General features: G+C 41.8%; 1 long non-coding RNA gene across 1 annotated transcript in view; it reads right to left on the minus strand.

Annotated features, from left to right (window-relative positions):
* Window positions 1-8040: 8040 nt before the first annotated feature.
* The window catches only part of LOC141422498 (uncharacterized), a 263968-nt gene continuing 253279 nt past the window's right edge, over window positions 8041-18729 (minus strand). Inside the window, exon 6 of the long non-coding RNA XR_012447086.1 lies at window positions 8041-13175. This is a non-coding gene — a long non-coding RNA (uncharacterized lncRNA). The remainder of the gene's footprint in view (window positions 13176-18729) is intronic.

The raw sequence follows: 18729 nt of genomic DNA on the forward strand, positions 1-18729 counted from the left end.
GGAATGATTAATGCCTGGGCATTAGTAATTTCAAAAAGTGTGTCAAGTGATGCTAATATGCAACCAGTGTTGAAACCATTTGGTTAGATTAAATTCCATAATCTTCTAGGTTAATCAAAAATCTGTATTCCCTAAATATAGGATTGAAAACTAAACCTGAACTGAGATCCTGGGCTATCATGGGATATTCTTTTTCATAAGCCCCTTGTCAACTCCTCTTTGATGGAGAATAAGTACTGATTTGTGTGTCTGACAAGTTGTTATCACATGCCTACTATGTGCAAGCTGCTTGAAGATGCTTTATTCATGCGCGCTTGGAAGAGTAAAAGTCTCCTCTCATCAAATCCACTCCATCCTCTGGGACGTAGTCAGAAGCTTAGAGTACTTTTCCATCTGGAAAAGCCACTGGGGAGGACGCCTGTGTGGCTGTAGCAGATGAGGAATTTGGCTGACCTCCCTGTCTCTGCTGATAACTGCCCAGGGACTGGGTGAGAACCATACTTCTTTGCACCCCAGCTTTATCCTTTCTGCTCCAAGTCACCACACAGTTCCAGAAGACACAGGGAGCCATAATCAGAGTGCTAAGCAAAGCTAGACATTTGCTTTGGTGTTGACTCTAGAGAGAAGAAAAACACTCTTAGGTACTCAAAAGATTTGCATCTGAATAAGAGGTAATATTGCAATTTTTCAAAGATGTTTAAACTAATTCCTCCTAAATCCAAATATTTATTCATAGCCCATCTCTTTCCAGAGAAGATTTAAGGCAAAGGATCAAAATTTGGCTAGACACCAAAGCAGAGCTCCTTCCATAGAACTTTCTAGAAAAGCGCCCTCCTGTTTCTATCTGCTAAATATCTGGGTCCTTTGTAGTCTCTGCTTAAGGTGGGAATTTTCTCTTCAGGGCTCTCTGCCTCTTTTGCATCTTCAAGCGGCCAGGCATTTTTGAGGACCATTATTATATTGTCATGGGAGGACAAGTTATATTCTAGAAACCAGGAATAGGAAGGAATGGTAAAGTAGAAGCACAGAGAACATGAAATCAATGAGGAAGGTGCATACTCAGAAAACCTTCTAGTCTTTGATCCCAGGATGAACAGACCCTGTCTTAGCAAGCTGACTTTCACTGATAGTAAGAAATTTCAAACATTAATTTCGCATTAAAACAAACACATACATGTTACTATTACAATTATAAATCATAGTATGCCACATTAACATAAATGCAGAAGTCACACAAATTATTAAGACAGATGAATCCTAATACTTTAAGTGTATTTGTATTTGTTTGCAGAGGGTCATTTGTAGCCACATCTCTAATCTCCTACCCCAAGTTATTATCCACTCTGCTCTGCTCTGAGGGGCACTTGGCGAAGTGTAGACAGCAGTGGAAAAGTCTAATTACCTCACTTTACAGATGAGGAATCTGAAATCTTGAGACATCCTGTGACTTACTGAAATACAAGTAGCTTATCAGCAGCAAAGCTGGGAACAGAATGTGCATCTTCTGTCACCTGCCCCAGTGCTCTGTCAGCCTAGAAGGGAACATCACCAGGCTACAGTTTTAACTATGAACTTGAATAGGAGCACTGGAATTGAAATCAGGAAATACATGCATGGGCCTGGTTTTGTTACCTACACACCTTTAGCTTGCCTGTGACCTACACAGGCCTCTATTCTGTATTCAACACACTTGCCTAAGAGTGCAGATGATCTGTCTCTTAGGCTCTTCTAGGACTGTCATTCTGGTGTTTGGTACTTTTCTGTGTTTGATTGTCCTATGTGATACATTTCTGGAAGCTTTCAACCTGATACTAATTTGAATAACGAAGTCAATGCTTACTGATAAAGTATAGAAAATTCTAGCATTATCAATCTTTGTGTGTGTGTGTTGGACTGATGTCACTCACTACTGAATTGATCTTTCTCTGGGAACAAAATCATGGCTTGCTCTTCTCTTGGATCTCTCTCTTCTGTGAATGAGTCCTTGGCCGTGCTGTCCCCGAGGGGAGGTACAATAAGGACCACAAGGAGTCATACTTTATTTAGTCCATCAGTAGCAGAAAAGTGCAGTCAGACCTCAGCATCCACCCCTTCTGAATCTGTGGATTCAATCATGCATAGAAAATATTTTTTGAAAATTGCATCTGTAATGAACATGTATAGACTCATTTTCTTGTCATGATCCTCTAACCAATAGAATACAACTATTTACATAGTATTTATGTTGTATTAGGTATTATAAATGACCTAGAGATGATTACGTATAGTGTATGAGGGTACGGATAGATTATACACAAATGTTACATGATTTTATATAAAGAACTGAGCATCCTTGGATTTTGGTACTCACAGGGGTCCTGGAACCGATTCCCTAAGGATACCAAGGAATGACTTTATTTCTATGCTAAACTTCTTTTGCTTCCGATAGTGAGCTAAAAGTTATTTAGAGGCATTTAATGTGAATAATGAATGAGGGAAATGGCTCAAACTTAAGACATTTTAGGAAAACAATACTTTAGAGTTGAAAGGCTAGGTCATTTTTTAGGAAGACACCTCCTAAAATTTTCTGTGATAAGTAATACTGAATCTTACTATACATTTTTTAACTTAGAAAAAGAGCCATCTCCACCCATAAGCAAATAACTAATGTCTTTTTACTGAATTTTTCTGAAATCCCAGGCAAATTCTTTTGAAAGAGACTGAAAATAGTCAATAAAGAGAAAGCTCTGCTCTTGTAAATCTAATTCAAATCTTGTTACTTTGTTTTTCCACTGATTAAATTGTTCTGTTCTTCCAAAATCCTTTGCTGGCTCTCAGTAGCTTTTCCCCCTTGCCTTTCAGGTGGATCAGGAGTGAAACTACATATTTAGCATTTGGCACAATTTTCCACCAAAGACTGAGGGAGGTGAGGGCTTGATATTGCATTCCTTAAAGGGATAGGAATGCTTCACTTTGCATTTCTGCTCTTTACATCAATGTCGCCGAAGGTGATGTTGACTGGAAGGAACACCTTCAAGTGTAGGAGAAAGGGCATCTCAGGCTTCTCTGGGTGTGTCCTCTCTCTCAACCTTGTTTTGAGCTCATTGCATGCAGTGAGGTGTGATGTCTCCAAATTCTTTCACTTGGCCAGGTCATCCTGAGATGATCTTACCATCTTTTGAATCCAGAAGAAAAGATCCCCATGGTTTCCTGACACTGCCCTCTGGAGCCTGTGAGTTCTTCTGGGCCTTGACAGAATGTTCTTTGACTACAGAAGGTTCCTACTTAGCCCCTTCCCTCTGCATGTCAGCAAAGATCTTGCCTGTTAAATTAACCTCCTGAGCACCTGCTTGGCATTCAGAAAGGAAATGAACCAACCACCCTTGATGAGGACAGTCCCTGTAAGCTGACTGCCCTCCAGGGCCAGCAAATACAGGCTGGCTGTGGGAACTGCTAAGGGAATGCCATTGCAAAGACAGGGCATCATGCATCCAAACCTTCTTGGCTGAGTCAGCTGACAGGGCTCTCAGCCAATGCCAGATGAAGGGGAGTTTTATGACAGTGACTCTTGGCAACTAAAAATCAGACTGAGCTTGTCAGTTTATTGCACGGACACTAAACTTCAAGCAAGAGAATCATAGCTTTGGGTCTTTCCAGCTGCCTTGCAAATGGTGTTGACTGCGAAGGAGGCCCTCTGGTAACAGACCAGCAGGTCAGCTAATCAACAGTATTGTTCATCCCTGAATCACTTCTGTTCTGTGTTGGAGTGTCCTGCTGAGGTTTCAGTGGGGTATGTCATGATTCTGGGGATCCACCATGTTTTAGACTAAAGAACAAAGTCGGTCTTTGAATAACTTTAGGAGAGACTGGAGTGCTGGCTGCATTTCCTGTTCCGCCTCTCTGTACAGAATGCCCCTGGCTTCCCATACTGGGCACAGGCCACAGCCTCCAAGCACAAGTCAAGTGTCCATTGACAGGTTCATGGTTTCCTGAAGTATAGAGCCCATCAGGAATCTTAGCTTAAATGGTCCCCTCTCCATACACCTGCTGACTCAAGTTAACGAGGGTTTCATTAACCTCAGCAAAAAGGCTTACTTCAATAGGGTTAATGAGATTTGGTAAAAGTGTGCAAACAAAGCTGCTTTTCCCAGAAGCACTCCCTACCATACCAGATCTTAGAATTAGAAGTCAGTATCACTGAGTCTCCAAGTTATAAAATGTGTTTCCACTGAGGCAATCAAAAGTCCTAAATAAGACTGGTCAATTCTCCAAGTGGGCACTGGAGAAATAGGTCCAAAATGGTCTAACAGTCTCTGGGCTTTTATGTCTTCCAGTACAGGCCTTTGAAAATGTACCCTTACGTGTCTTTTATCACATCACACATAGGGTTGTTAATCTGAAATATGAATCTGTCTCAAAACGGGGCCACTCCCAAAAGTTACCTTAGCTAACGGTTCTCACAACTGCTCAGCAAGAGGCTTGCTTCACCACTACCCCGCCCAGACCTGCCCAACCTTCTCAGAACAGACCATGCGGCTGTTGTGTCTGCCAAGTATAAGCTCACGTTTTAAGCAGCACTAATTGGAAGTGAATGTCTTATAAATAATCCATGTCCACATTCTTTGACGTGCACATACTCTCAGCAAACCAAACCCAACAGAGTACGTTCAGAGTAGTTCAACAGGAAGGCCAGTGACATCTGTGACCTTTCAGTACCCATGCAGACAAAGGGGCACAGATGTGAGCTGGGACAGGGTTTTCCTTGCCTCTTTCAATTATGCTCCCTGTCTTAGGTTGAGTTCCAATAAAATATGAAGAATTCCGGTGTAGCTTGCTTTCCTGTTCCTTGCTCTCTTGCATGCTTTCCTTTCTTCTTTTTCTTTCTTCCTTTCTTTCTCTGGGAAAAGTGAACAGGATGAGAAAAAAATAATTTGGCTTTCATGTGTTTTGGGGGGCCAACGCAGGTCTGAGTAATTGGAACCAATTAACTTAAGTGAAAATTTCTGAAGCTGTATTTCATTTGAGTGTTTGGCATTTTCAGGAGAAGGCTGTAATTATGTTGCTTGGAAAAATAATTGGTGGTTTGGAGCCACACAGATGTACAGCACCCCTGAAAATATATGCATTTTCTGAGAGTGATAGAAAACGTGATGATTCTTAGGACCCATTCTCCAAATTCCTTTTATACTTATTTTGTCTCTTGCATCTGTTCTTTCTAAACCACAAGAGCTTAGCACAGTTTTGCAGCGCTGTTCAAGGAGAGGGATGGGGGAGCTGGAGCTGAGTTTTCCATATTCATGCCCTCAAATAGACCCTCAGAGGTCCCCTGTGGGTGGGAATGAGAAACTCAAGCCCAGTACAATAACATACACTTCTGGGGTCTCCATTCTCCTTAAATCTATTTTTAAAAGCATGCTTTAGTAAATTATATATAACATATAGCACATCATGAATGTGTGTGTACAAAATGATGAACTGAAATAACTTCAGGCTGTGAACATCATTCAGTTCCTCCCTTCAGAGAAGTTTGCATCAAGCGTGAGTGAGCCCCACATCCTTCCTTTGAGAGACTGGCCTCCTCTGATGTGTGAGCCACTGCTGTGTGACTCCCCACTGAGTTTTATGCAGAACCATGACATGGACCGTCAGGTGCCCTGGACACAACCATATCAGGCTACCAGATGCTTCTTCTGCATTCCTCAGCACTGAGGAACCATGTTCTGTAGAACCATCCTTACCAGCCTGTTCTACTTCACCACCTTCCCATAAAACTATGAATATTATTTTTCCAATCCTAGTCTTGAGGATGAGGACTATGTAGGGGAGGTTGATATTGAATTTCCCAAAGTCACAGTGAAGTTGATAGCAAACTAAAAGAAGATAGAAGATGTGTACCTGGTTCCCCAGCAGCCCACAGGAAAGAGAGTGGATGCCTTTGCTGAGTGCACTCTCCAGACACTCTGTCAGTTTCTACACAGACCCTCCTTTTGCATGGGGCTCCCACCCCTACAAGAACCCTGGTTGTTTGAAGGCAGCTGGATTGAATGGAGTTAGAGTTCCATTCCTTGTATTCTTGGCCAGTCCACAGTGGCAACCAATGCCATTATAGCTCATCTAAGTCATGAGAGTATCAACAAGGGAGTAAAGTAAGGTTCTCATGCTTGAACATTTGCTGGGAAATCAACGAAGAGACTGCACCCAACTGAAGTCTACCAGGATGAGCTGGAAAGTCAGGAAGAATTCTTTGAGACCCCTCAAGAATTAGACACTTCTTAAGTTAAGCCTAAACTGATAGAAGTGTTAGGCAGGAGGAGCATGTCTCTGTTCTCCTTCCTTGCACAGTTGTTTTTTTTTTAATTTAATTTTTTTATTCATTTATTCACATGTGCATGCATTGTTTGGGCCATTTCTCCCCCTACCCCCCACCCCCTTCCTTTTCTCCCCCATCCCTCTTGCTTCCAGGCAGAACCTGTTCTGCCCTTATCTCTAATTTTGTTGAAGAGAAAACATAAGCAATAATAAGAAAGACAAAGCATTTTTTGCCGGTTGTGATAAGGATAGCTATACAGAGAGATTCCTAGCATTGCTTCCATGTACAAATTGTTTTAAAGAAGATGAAAAGTGAACTGCACAATAGAGGAGGAACCAGGATAGAGCGATAGAAGTATCCAGAAACATGGTGTCACTCCTGCTTCCACCTCTACAACTGGAGCACCCAGAATCCATGCAAGTCATGCTCACTAACCACAAGGCATGAAATAAATGAGCCACACCAAAAAGGCGGCATTATTGAACTCAACAAGGTCATTGACATTTGTTTGCAATCCTCTAGACAGCAAAACACTATAAGGCAATATCAAGAAGTAAGAGAAAATGTATGCTTTTTGAGACTAAATGAAATATCCTGGCTAAGTTCCAGAATGGATTCTTCAATTCTTTTTTTTGTTGGGGGGGGTGATAGTGGGGGGAATCTAACTTTCATTAGCTAAAATCTTTTAAAGCATCATTTATATTCAGGTTTTGGAAATGAAGAATTTGCCTTTTAATGACAAATCTGCATTTCATCAGAAAGATGGAACATGACATCCTTGGCTTGGTTATTCTCCTGAGAAGTAGGCTCTTGTTTGCACAATGTGCTTAGAATAGAGACAAAGGCGACAGCAATTTTATTTTAGGCACAAGATAGGGAATTCATACAAACCTATGAAATGGAGTCATGGAAAACACAGTGGCTCCAAGGGGTTCAAATTCCACTTATCAAAACTTTTGAAGTAATTTCATTATTCTGTTGTTTCCTGTTACAGTTCTAAAAATAGGATAAGTCTATAAGAAATACTTCAGAATGACTAAAAAAATGCATTACACTTCTGGCAATATAGGCCCAATATGTCAGAATCAGTGTGTTAGGAACAGTTATGTCAAAACCAAGTTCAAATACTTAAACGAAGGGCAATGAAAAGAATTGATCATTATATGCTATTATAATACTTCAGAACATTCCACCTTTAACACTCTAATAAAATGATAATATAATAAATATTGTATTAGCATAAAAATTAGTGTAAATACTGGCATTTGTAAGTGTTGCTGCTTACTGATTTTCTTGGTTATGTTAGTGTTTGCTGACTAGATGTGGTAAGATATACCTGTAATCCCAGCTACTCAGGAGGCAGAGATTGGAAGGATTTCGGTTTGAGGCTAGTCCAGGCAAAAAGTTAGTGAGACCTCTATCTCAACAAATGAGCTGGGTGTGGTGATCACAACTCTAATCACATCTTTACAGGAGGCAAAGGAAGGAAGACCATGATCTGAGGCAACTCCCAAGCAAAAAAGCGTGAGACCCTATCCAAAAAAAAAAAAAAAAAACTAAACCATAAGCAGAAATAAACTGTAGACATGGCTCAAGTGATAGAGCAAGGATGAGGCCCTGAGTTCAAACCCCAGTACTGTAAAAAAAAAGTTGGTATTTGCTACTAACTGATTTGAAGAGCACCTAAGACACAGGCATGGTTAATAACATAATTATAACCAGCTCTGTGCCTAAGAACTTGACATGGGGTCATCAGCCTGTGCCTGGCATGAAGAAGAAGAATCTTCTGTAAGTGTCCTCCCACCAGCTCCAAGACATGGCCTAAGGGAGAGAGCTGGAACCGCGATCTGTGATTAGACCTGGCTATTTTCACCTGAACACCCAGATAAAACAGATGAAGGAACCAGTGGCAGAAGCGACTCCAGACTCTATTTCCAACCCTCTATAGAGGAGGACTTTGTTACCAAAGCAATGAAGAGTAGATATATGTGCTCCCTGCCTGCTTCTGTTTTGTGTGATGACCTTGCAGATCACATGGAAAGGTGGCTCACAAAGGATGGAAGGAGCCTGGATCCCTGAATGACTTCATGGTGCAGAGTCTCACACAATCCCCCAAGTCATGTTAAGACTGCAATGGGAGAGAAAAGACACCTTTGTTCTGTTTAAGGTGCTGAAATCATACAGTTGTTCATCCGATCTGTGAGTTACTGACCCTAGTACAGTAAACTTGAATCCCTGAGACAATTAGTTCAGTAACTTCTGTCCTTAATCTGTGGACTTATTCTAAGCAATATTTAATGTAAGTCACGGTGTAACTGTTAAGTGCTACTCAATGTGCAAGTCAGTTGATTGTGGCTATCACCTACTTATTACCCAATCTACTTCTAGTAATTCTTTTTATGTAGAATAGCATTCATAAAGAACTGAAGCATAAACCTAATAAGGACTATGTTAACGTAAGTCTGATTTTTCTCTAAAGTGGGTTGTTTGTGTGTGTGTGTATCTGATTATAATTATAATTACAATTCAAAGTGTCTTTATTTTTGGACAGTTTCATGTATTTTTATAAAGCAGGACTCACCAGAAGACCGACATTGAAAGGTTTAAAGGATTCTTTGGGAAACAAATCAAGACTTTCTGTCTTCCAGGAAGGAATCTTTTATGGTTTTTTTCGTATTTATTTTTTATTGGCATATTATCATTGTATTGGGGGTACACTGTGACATTTACAAAAGCATTTATAATATATTGTAGTTAGATTCCTCCCTATATCATTCTCCTATCCCCATAGGACAGTGTCAACAGGTCTCATTGCTCCATTTTCATACATGACCATATAATATTTCTGCCATATTCACTGTCCTACCCCTTCCTTATGTCCTCCCTCCTCCCGTTACCAATCCCCAGACAGGACCTGTTTTGCCTTTCTGTCCTTCATTTTTGAAAAAGACATTTTTATTTGTTTAAGATAGCTACATGGGGAGTTACTGTGACATGTCCATGTTTACATGTGTTATATCCTGAATTGGTTCATCCCCTCCACTTTTCTCCTTTCTACCTTGATCCCCTTCTTATGGTGATTTCATCAGGTTTAAGTGTTCTATATTCATTCTTGTGTAGAAAGTACATTCAACCTTCTTTACTCAGGAAAGAATCTTATAAATGCTATTTTCCTGTATAGTCAAGTTCAAAGGTAGACAGCCAAGAGATGCCTTATCCACAGCAAGAATAAGAACTTGAGTTTCAGCAAAGAAAATGCCACCTACTACCTTAAAACCACCCTTGGCACTAAAACCAGAACAAGCTTTTTAAAATATTCAAAATGCCACATACATTAATTCTGTGCCTGGGCCTGCGGCTCCCGGGGCAGATGGTGTGCAGTGTTTGAAAAGTCGGTATTATTTAAATGAAACAAGAATTCCATTGCTCTCCGTCACACTGAACAATGAAAACTTCACACCCAGTAATTCTGTCAGAGGAACACTCTCTGTCTCTGTTTGCGGCATTGGACAGATAAATAAATACTCTTTAGATCAAGTTATCCGCCTGATGTTGCTCAGAGAAACAGAGACTCTAATGATCAAGTTGGTGTAGCACTGGGCCATTATCATCTTCCTCTGAGACCTGCTGTTGGAGAGAGAAGAGTACGACATGCAGCAATATGACTTTGAGAAAGTATTAACATACCTAAGATGACTTGGAATTGCCAGCCTTCTGGGTTGTTGCGGGGGACATTGAAAGGAATCAACAAACATTTCCAGGAGATTACAGATATCACAGGGGAAATTGTTAGCTAGCTCTGCGCACACAGAGCTGACTTTAGACACCTGTGAAAAGCAGAATCATTGCAAAAAGGAAAAAAAGAAGGGAAGGAAAAGATAAAATAAAACCAGGATGCTGTAATAGTATCAGTGGTCTCCCCTCCCAAATCCTCTATGCCATTTTCCAAACCTAAAGAGCCCTGGAGCCAGGTTTCCTTACTGACTGGGTTTCCCAGTTCTGTCTGAGTTGCCATATTTGTTGAAGAACCTCAGTAAATGGTCTGCAAGTGACTTGGTTTCTATGCTTTAGAGAAAGTAAGCAGCAAAGCCAAGAACATGGTAGAGGGGTTCAACTCAGCACTTGTGTCCAGAGCCATTCTCACATCTCACTGGGACTGGGACAAATCCTGACCTTCATTTCTCCTGTGGTGATCTGTCCTCTAACCCTTGGATTTTGGGATTAGGATACTGTAGGGTTTTGCTGGTCCCTGGGAGGAAGTTATTTATCAGGACAAAAAAGGAACCTGTGTTTCCATAGACTACCATGGATAGGCATCACGTTCACTGGCTTTCTGCTCTAAAAACAGTGACTTCCGGATGGCATGGGCAGAAGTGACAGGAGCCTACAAGAACCAGACTGTGACAGCCAGGAAGCTAATGTGTGTTACCACAAATCCACCAAGGGGAAAAACTTTGAAACATTTTAAAAATGCAGGTGCACAAATTACTCATGCCAGGAGCACCAGTGGCACTTTGTAATAAAATCTTATGTTTATTTTCCACTGTTGAATACACATACCTTAGTGTTCCCAGAGAGAGAGGCCTACAATGCTATCCAATGAACAGTTTGCAGATGGATTAAATACATGTACCAATGAAATAAAACGTGCAGATTTGGGGCTTTTTACCTCCTACCTTTGCTCTGGGCCCAGAGCTCCCCAATGATGACATGGGAGGTTTGTGCAAAGATCTGAAGTCAAGAAGGATTAGAGTCAGATGGAAAAGGACACAAATGAAAATGCTTCTGCATGAGCTTGAAAACCCAAACTTAGCAATGAGGGATTCTAGCTTTGGAGCCTGGGAGAAATGATAGGAGATGAGGGAAGTTTCCAGTGGGTTTCCAACAGGCAGGGAAGTCCCGTGGGAAGTCAATGGACCCTAGATCTTGAGAAAGCTTTGAAGGGGAGACGGGGAGTAGGGGGATATACATAGAGTCTTTGTTGATAATATTTTTCTAAGGCATAGAGTTCACAGAGGCAAATCTTCTAGTTGTTGTTTCCTTCCAAGAATCCATTTGTTTTAGTGAAAATGTCTTTTAAGCCTACAAGTTGAATTGCCGACTAGTTGAAAAGCCTGTTTTTGGCATGGTATAGAAAAACCAAAATGTGGAAGTCAGGGTGGCAGAGTCCACTGGACAAATTGTCTAGTGGAGTTCAGAAGCTATATAATGTGCAGATATAAGATATTCCATCAGTTCCACAGAGGGAAGGGAGAGCCCCCACCCCCTCCCCCCTGCCCCAGCTAAGGTGATGGGAGAGTTGCAAAGGGAGGACAATTAGTCTATGACTTGTAGACAAAATGTATGAGCCAATATTTAGGGAGAGAGGAGAGTGGAGTTGAATGAGGAGACACCCACGGTGCTACACAGGCTGTAGTTAGGAGAGGAGGAGGCAGGAATCCTGGCAGTGCATTGAGTTCCTGCTCTGCTGACACATCAGGAACATAGCCCAAGACTTTCAGGACCTCTTCATCCCACTGCCATTTGGACACTGGGACTTTCCTTATTTGCTAGGTCTAACCAGTTTTTTCTATGATCCCTACAATGGCTATTAAAACTGGTAATGAAAAATTCAGAAGACATATTGATTAGACACCACACAGGCATGCATGAGCTAAGTGGGTCACCCTCCCACTCAACCACCATCAGTGAGTCTAGGGCTTTCACTGCCAGTGGAGTTGACCCCCTTGAAGACAGCAGATTGCAGCCCTCTGTACTGGAGTTAACATTCTGATATGTCTCTTATCTTAGGGAGGAAGGAAAAAGAGGGCACAAAACAAATCTTTCTTTGTGTCAGAAATCCTAACAAGGATGCACAATTGCCTGCTTTCCCCTAGCCTAGTGACAGAATTTGCAGCTGCCACAAAAGGAAACACGACCTCCTGTCCATGCAAAGCTTTCAATCTGTTCTGATTCTTTTACCCTCCTTGGAGGCAAGTGAAGGTGGCACCAAATGTCATCTTCCCAGGTACTACATGCAAAGAGGTGCGGTGCAGGGAGGGAATGACTGGCCCTTACCACCCCTTCACTCTTTCCTAGTAGGGACACAAAGGAAAGCAGGGTACAGAGAAGTCCCCCCAAGTGTGATTTTTCTTCCTGTGCTGAGCACCCAGCTCTCTTGCCTCTAAGTCAAGTCATAGGCACATGCAGATTGATCAGCAGTGGTGTGTGGCATGCCCGACAAACGGATCAGCTGTGGCATGTGTGCAGCTGGACAAACCTGGTATGTAGGTGTTTCAGCCAGTGCTCAGGAGCTAGCCATCCATTAGCAGCCATCTTGTGGTGTTTGTTTGTTTAAGCATCTTCAGATGTGCATGTGTGTGAGAGAGAGAGAGAGAGAGAGCATTTCCACTCCCTCTCTCCCTTACAGATCTATCTGTCCTGGGGTTTGGAATCTTCTCTCCTACTCTACTCTGGGCCATATTAGGTTCTATTTTTGCTCCCTGTCTTCATCTGCAATGAGCTTTGGCATCTGAGCTACCACCTGCTGTATGCTCTTTAGTTCCTGTTTGCTGTAAAGCTCGCTTTGGGTCTTGGGTATCTTCACAGCTCATTCTGTGGAAGAGAAAGCAGCATTTTGGTCTTGAGGTAACTCCTGGTAGGGTTCCAGCTTCCTCCAGATGGAACTCTGCCCTGCCGTAGCCTCTGTGAAGATCGGCCATCACTGGCTTTAGCATTTTTCTGTGTCTAACAGGCAACAGCCTGGAGAACAACTATCTTGCAGGAGAGAGGAAGAGTCTAAGCTGAACACTGCCATGCAGGGAGAGGAGCCATTTTAAAGCCTTCCGGAATGTTCGTTTGTGAACTTGAGATCCCCATTGTTGTGGAGCTTCGCACAGGTGAAAACCTAAAATGAAAGGAAATGAAGTGGCTGCTGACAGAATGGAGAACATGACTTAATCAGCAGCTAAAATCAATGAGTCAAAGGCAGCTGCCCCCAGCAAAAATCAATAAAGGAAAAGGACCAGCAGCCTATAGCCCTTCTACAATTGTATCTGCCCAAGACCACCCAGAACTCTTCCTGCCCCACTCAGGCCTTTCCCCGAAGACTAAATTTGGCTGTCATTTAGCCACTCCTTGAAAATTTCCTGGAAATCTAGATGCCTACCCTGAATTTATAAAGACAGGACAACCATTATAATGAACAATCTCAAATTTCACAGGATTAACACAATAAAAATTTATTTCTTCCCCATACTAAGTTCAGTGGACAATCCTCTTCTTCCAGCTTTTCTGAGGGACCCTTCTGCAAGCCATGACTAAGGTTCCAGGCTTCTCCTATCTTGAGATGTTTTCAACTTTAACCTCCCCAGTGTCTACAGAGGAGAAGAGAGTATGGGGAAGGCATGTATGTACTCCACCATTTTGGTCTGGAAGCAAGACTTGCTGGTTCTGTTCACATACCATTGGCTGTACTCACACCTGATATGATATAGATGTGAAGAGTTAGGAGAAAAAAAACTAAAGCTAGATATCTTCAGACTCTGGATAGTTGGCTCTGCTATATCCCTCTTTCCCCAAAATAGTATCAACATCCCTTGAAAAACAAAATAGACTTATAGAACCATGAACTAGAAATGTTCCTACATCCCTACCTACCCTGGACCTTGTCCTTTTTGCTTCAAAACCCAATCATCATTCATTCCTACTTACCCTGATCCACTGTAGCCTATTTCACCATCTCTTCCCTCTTATTGTCATTTACTAAACTTCATAGGGCATATTTACCTTTGTCTTTGTACCTTTTGGTTGTTTTCTAGAACTTTTCTAGTTTCTATGCATGTTCTATTGGTTCTTATCCTTAAGGAAAATCATTGCTTTAGTTGTTACATAACCATATCCTATTGTGGAAATATTCAAGTTCTAATTTAATAAGACTCCTGAGATAAAAACTATAGGTGATAGTAGAGTTATTATTATCTTTATTTATTCAGGTCCTCTAGGACTTCCAGGGCACAAGGAACTTGTTGCATATTGTGTCATCTGAAAACTCAGGTTGTCAAATAGCAGGTGCTTCAGCAAAGACACAATATAGATCAATCCCCAGCTAAGATCTCATGTCTGAATTTAAAGATGCTGGGAACTATTATAGAACAAATAAGAGGTAGTATTTCTTTAGGAAGATGCTCCAGCCTTCCTGCCTATTCAACAAATCATCTTTATACTTATTAATGTTTTCTTTATAAGTTTCCTAAAATGAGGTCACAATGTCCCTGTATTTAAGAAGTGGCTGTCATAGATAGCATCAGCATAGCCACACAGTTCTGATGTTTATGAACCTCCAAAACCTGGAAATGGTCTATTCATAAATTCTTCAATCATTCATTGAAGAAATAAATGTTCACTTCTATGTGCACTGTTAGAGGAAACAAGAAAATGAAATTGGATAAACATGGTCTTTGACTCAAAAAATCATTGACTCATACAGAAGATGGATAGAAACAAAGACAAATGGCTATAATAGAATGTAAACCCTTGCTTTGCTCAAGATACTAAAGAGGTACAAGATGAAAATTAGCTCCATTTAGAAGGGAAGAGATTGGAGAATATTTTGTTTCATAGAGGATATAATCTTTGAGTTTGGTCTTGGGAGTTGAGATAGAATTTTCTCTGTAAACAAGATGATGTAGAAAGAACAATCTAGTCTATAAGAATAGCATTTGCAAAGAAATAGAGGCATAAATTAGTGCACATAAAGAAAAAAATCTCATAAGGTAGGAACTTAGAGAGTATAGGTGGCTCCAAGTATGTGTGTGTGGTGGGGGGACAGCAGCAAAACCTGTTTAAGTAGAAAGACACAGGATGCTGGTTACCGTGGTTTAAGATCTGAAGAGGTTTGATGAAAACTCAAGGAAAAACAGCACTCTGCTGAGTAGTTCTTGCTGTGAAGAGAAAGCCATCAGGCTACTCTTCCCTGTCCTTGGTAGTCAGGCCTCCTGCCCCCTGCCCATTTCTACCAGTTTCATTTCAAAAGCTCCTTCTGGTCCTGAGCTTTGCAAGTGTCTGTGACACTTTCCCCATGACCCAAACCTTGCCAACCCTCTCAAACACTCTATTCCACAATGATTCTAGTCAAGTTGTCAGCATGTATTCATGTCAGTCCTGAACCCAAACTATTCCTATGGAATCAGCCCCAAACCATTTGGCCCTGACTTCTCTCTACAACATGTGTTTAAAGAACATTTTCTCCTAACTAGATTGCAAATTCTATGATGGAGTGGTGTGAGTTATCTTTCACAAATTGTGTCTTCCACCATATTCACCAGTGTTAACCACATAGAAATTTTCTAATACATACTTATTGGTTATTCCAAGGGAACACTTGTGAGGTCATCTTGGATTTACCTACATTAGAATTACCATTTTAGTTGTTAGAGTGCAGGTCCCAGGGGCTTAGTCCAAGGTCTGCTAACTCAACTGTATGGAGGGGCAGTCTGAATGTTTAAAAGTGCTTATTTTATCTTTATGAACATAAAATTTGAGAATTAATGGCCTAGACCAGAAATTGGAAAACTCTTTTTGGAAAGGGCCAGAGAATAAATAATTTAGGCTTTGTGGGTCAAATATAGTCTGTGTTGAACAGTCTTCTTTCTTTTCTAACCCTTTAAAAATATAAAACCCATTCTTAGTTCATGAGCTGCTGAAAAATAGGCCACAGAGTTTCAATTAAACAACCTCTGACCAAATGAAGGGGCACCTGAGACTCTACTAGAGTTTGTGAAGTCCAGTTGCTTCAAGAGTGGCCAGTCCAGAGAGAAAGCTCTACGATGTTCAGCTGGGGAGCTGAGGCTACTTGCCTTATAACTTTCCCTTGTACTATGGCATCATGAGAAAATGCCCAGGCTTCTTGGTGGATGTCCTTTCATCTGGCCAGTGCCAGACAGTTTGTTTTCTCTGCCAGTCCCTGGGACCCACTTCCCTTGACTCACTTGCACCAGGACTCACCCGTGACCTCTCAGTGCTATTACATTCACCTGGGCAATGAGGCACAAAAGCCAGAATGGAACCTGAAGTTCCCCAACCTCCAACCTGCATAGTCAGCAGGTTGCTTTTTGTAGGGGTCTGAATGTCAGCTCTGGGACTTGAGGGTGAGCTGTCCAGACCTCCCTCCACTGGTCCCTGATTTAGGCCTTCCATGGGCTCTTTCTTTGGGGGAAATCAGGAGTTCCACTCACCCTGAGGCTTCACAGGAAGAGCCTGACAGTGGTTAAGAGATCATTCTCATTCTGGTCTTTGGTGAGGTGTGAATTTGCACAAGGTGATTCAATATATTTTCCTGTGTGTTTTTCAGTATATTCATGCTGCCCCATGAATTTTTGACATTTCAGTATGCTGCTCTAAGCTGCTCATGATAGGGACCTGACCCTGACCCTGACTGTGGCTTTTAAGTAAGGAGAGCCAGAATAAACACACACAGATAGTCCTTTGCAGTGCTCATCCATGCCCAGGCAGCCCTCGGTTATGTGTTGTGTTCCATCCTCGGGAGGGTCTGATGAAAAGGATAGTGAGCCCTCTTTCCAAGATGGTTTGCAAGCAGTCTTGCCTGCAGGCTGGGGTGGACAGGATGACCCCTTCAGTTCCATCCAGTCTTGGCTCCTATGATTGCTCACGTGAGTCCACTTTGTGCTTGGGGCTCATGCACATCAATTAAAAACACAACAGTTTATGCTTCTACAGGAGGGAGGAAAATGAACCATAGCAGGTTTCCTATCCGAACCAGACCTCATTTTTCCAAGTCACCACCTTACTCTCATCTGTAAAGTGCTAAATAGCCTGAGACCCAGTTATCTTTGTGACAATCTCTCCCCAGGTGCCCCATCACGGTAATTATGCTCAGTGGGGATGCTCTCACTGCCCACCTCTGGAGTTAAACTCATTAAGACAGGAGGCTGAGAAATCTCCACAGAGGGTCTCCACCCTTGGAATGATGGAAGCAGTCCCTTTCTTGGGCTACCAGGATTGGGGTTTGAAGGAGATTGGGGTCCGGATGGCCTCAGAGCTGGCTTTAACCTGGATTTGCTGCCCTGACTGGTACTTTGAGAAGATGCTAACTATGGAATTAGGAGAGAGAAAAGCAGTTTCCATTGTATGAAATAAAATGTGGAATGAAACAAAGTCACTAGGGTTGCCTATTCCACATTTTAAATATGATGAACATACTGATTTTTCTCAACCTAAGAGAAGTTTTTCCTTTGTAACATATCAGACGCTAGGCTCTTTCCCCTTTGTGCTGTGAAAAGAGTAAGTTTTAAGAACTCATGTAGGGCAGAGATTGGGCTGGAGGCAGGAGGTCATGTGGGGCACAGGAGGAGGGAGAGGGTTCTGCATCAGAGAAAGGCCGAGAAGGGCAGAGACAGTTATAGAGATGCCCCTGGCTGGAGGTCATGGACCAGACTAGAGGCTAAGGTAGGGGTGGGAGGAAGAAGGAAAGCAGGAAGGGAGTGTGAACAGTTGGGGTCAAAGTCCTGTATGGAAAAGTAGGATTGTTACAGTTAAGGGAGGACACTCCTAAGCGATTAGTGAAAAGGAAAGGATGTTTTTAGAGGAAAAACAGTCAAAGTTCACATGCTAGCTTTCTGTTAGTGTTCAGACTACTGAGAGAAAAATGTTGACTTGGACTCATAGTTTTGGAGGCTTTAGTTCATGATTGGTTAGCCCCACTGTTTTTGGGCCAGTGGCAAGACAGCACACGTGGTGGAGAAAGCTGCCCACCTCATGGTGGCCGGCAAGTAAAGAGAGGATGGAGGCAACCATGGTCTCTCTTCTAAGGCATACACCCAATGACTAGAAAACCTCCAACTAGACCTCATCTCCTAAAGTTTCCACCACCTCCCAACAGATAGCACCAAGCTGGAATTAGGCTTTTGCGAGACATTTCAGAAGCAAACCACAACAGTTCGGATACAAGAAAATCAAAGCCTGGGATACTTGTTTACAAAGAAAAAACATGTTCAAGGAAGAGGAGGAACAAGTGAGAGAATAAAAGAAGGGAACTAGAAGAAGATCTAAGCTATTATTAGAACATTCTAACAGTTTGATGAAGGGTGGGATAACATTTCTTAAGAGATGATAAAATAATTGTCTTGTCTAATGGAATGAAATATCAAAGATGACTGGGCAAAAGATAAAAGTAAGAAATGTGTCTGTGGTTGTGTAACAGGTAGCTTTTCTAGTCAAAAATAAATATAATAAAGTCCACGTCTAAGATGGGCATCAGAATTATTCCTGGTGCACAAGTGGTCAAGAAGGGACCACTCCTTTCCTCAAATATCTACCTGTGACAATACCTAGAAAAATTCTTCAATACTAGACTTTATGAAGACAATAAAAACATTAATTGAGATGACTGAACATATGCTATGAAATGAGAACTACTCGTGGTAAACCATAAAGTATAATTA

The sequence above is a fragment of the Castor canadensis genome, chromosome 4, assembly GCF_047511655.1.
Source record: "Castor canadensis chromosome 4, mCasCan1.hap1v2, whole genome shotgun sequence".
Classification (NCBI taxonomy): Eukaryota; Metazoa; Chordata; class Mammalia; order Rodentia; family Castoridae; genus Castor; species Castor canadensis.